Source organism: Magnolia sinica, chromosome 18, assembly GCF_029962835.1.
Source record: "Magnolia sinica isolate HGM2019 chromosome 18, MsV1, whole genome shotgun sequence".
NCBI classification, from domain to species: domain Eukaryota; kingdom Viridiplantae; phylum Streptophyta; class Magnoliopsida; order Magnoliales; family Magnoliaceae; genus Magnolia; species Magnolia sinica.
In genome coordinates this window covers 55,835,383-55,837,417 of record NC_080590.1, presented here as the reverse complement: position 1 = coordinate 55,837,417, position 2,035 = coordinate 55,835,383, and the positions used below count along the sequence as shown (strand labels likewise).

The 2,035-nt window shown below is 39.8% G+C and overlaps 1 non-coding gene across 1 annotated transcript; it reads left to right on the top strand.

The window, feature by feature from the left end:
- Positions 1-1,421: 1,421 nt before the first annotated feature.
- LOC131234082 (small nucleolar RNA R71) lies at positions 1,422-1,528 on the top strand. The gene has a single exon (XR_009165495.1). It is a non-coding gene; the product is annotated as a small nucleolar RNA R71 (small nucleolar RNA).
- The last annotated feature ends 507 nt before the right edge of the window (positions 1,529-2,035 follow it).

Below are 2,035 nucleotides of genomic sequence, written 5' to 3'. Positions count from 1 at the left end.
TAAAATCTACAGGTAACTAAAATCTATCAACTTGGACCAACACATCCTCAATTATCCCTCTTGGTACACGAACAGAGCGATCGGCAAGTTGTAGTGTGGTTAAGGTGGGTTTTAATTCCCCCAAACCTAACTGTTTGTATACCGAGTAGGGAATCAGATTGACGCTCGCTCCTAAGTCAAGAAGTGGATGATCAATTCGATGGTCCCCGATTACACATGATATAGTTGGGCTATCGGGATCTTTGAATTTCTGTGGCACGTCTTGCTTTAGGATGGCATTTACTTTTTCGGTCAAGAAAATCTTCTTTTGAATACTCTGCCGTCGCTTGGTCGTGCATAAGTCTTTCAGGAATTTGGCATATGAAGGTATCTGTTTTACGACATCAAGTAGAGGAATATTGACTTTCACTTGTTTCAACACCTCTAGGATGTCCTGAGAGTTAAAGAGAGGTTTTGGTGCGACCAACTATTGGAGAAATGGAGCAACTGGCTTTTCTAAAAGCTCCGGTTCTAATTTTTATAGGGCATCACTAGATCCATCATTGTTGTCCTTTTCTGGTTCTTGAGGTTTTTCGGGCCTAACCGGAAGGGTTTTATCAATGATCTTCCCACTCCTAAGAGTGGTGATAGATTTAGCATACTCCATTTGATTTGAAGAGCTAGGGTCACTTATTTCATATTACGGTTTAGGATTGGGGAGAGGTTGAGCAGGAAGCATCCCCTTCCCTCCACTTGTTAATTGTGAATCTATCCTTTGAATAGACGCAAGAGTTCCTAATGCTGTGTGAACATCATGAAACACTTGTGCTGAATTTTGATTAAGTAGCTCTTGTTCTCGAATATGTTTTTGAACTAGATCCTCTTGAGGTATCCCTTAATTTGGAATTTGATTGAAGAAACCTTGAGAGATAGCAGTTTGTCCATTTCTCCAACTAAAGTTTGGATGATTTTTCCAACCAGGATTGTACGTATTAGAGGTCGGTCCATTGAAAGGTCTTTGATAAGTATTTACGGCATTAGATTGTTCATTCAACACTTCTCGAAAGACAGGTATTGTAGGACAATTTTCAGTTGTGTGAATGTTGCAATCACAGATGCCGCAAACACTTTCATTAACCTTATCCTTCTTTCCTTCCATGGCCTCAAATTTTCTTATGAGCGTAGTCACTTTATACTTGAGATCATCCTCTTCTTTCAAGAGATACAATCCACCTTTCTCCTTAGATTGAGTCGGCCTAGATGTGGTGTTTGATTTTGGGTAATAATCCCATGATTATGTTTTTTCAGCAAGACTATCGAGGTAATCCCATACCTCGTCGACATTTTTATTAATGAATTCTCCATTACACATTATCTCGACCATTTGGCGCATGGAAGATGTCAGTCCATCGTAGAAAAAATTTGTAATGCGCCACGTTTCAAAGCTGTGTTGTGGGCATGAACTGACCAAATCCTTGAACCTTTCCCAACATTGGTAAAATGTTTCATCCTCCTTTTGGGTGAAGTTCATGATTGCTTTTCTAAGGGTAATCGTTTTATGATGTGGAAAAAATTTCTTTATAAATTCCCTCTGCATATCATTCCATGTGCCAATAGATCTAGGACACAGTGAATGTAACCACGTCTTAGCCTTCTCCTTCAAGGAAAAAGGAAAGAGTTTCAGCCTGACTGTGTCCTCAGACACATTTTAAAAATATAAAGTAGCTATGATCTCATCAAACTCTTTCAAATGTAGATATGGTTCTTTAGATTCAAGCCCATGGAACTTAGGGAGGAGTTGGATAACCCCTGGCTTGATGTCCATATGTCCTGTATTTTTAAAAAAAATCATGCATGAGAGTGTACTCACCCCTACTGGTTGTAAATAATCTCATAAAGTACGAGGCGGGGGTGCTTGATGCACCTTATTCTCATCCTGAATGTCCTCAACCCTAGGTTGGGGTAGAAGAGGTTGGTTTTCAGCCATCACTTCAATTAACTCAGGAAATTTTGAGTAGTTTCTAGTCCTGCGATGGATAGTCAACCCCTCAACCAA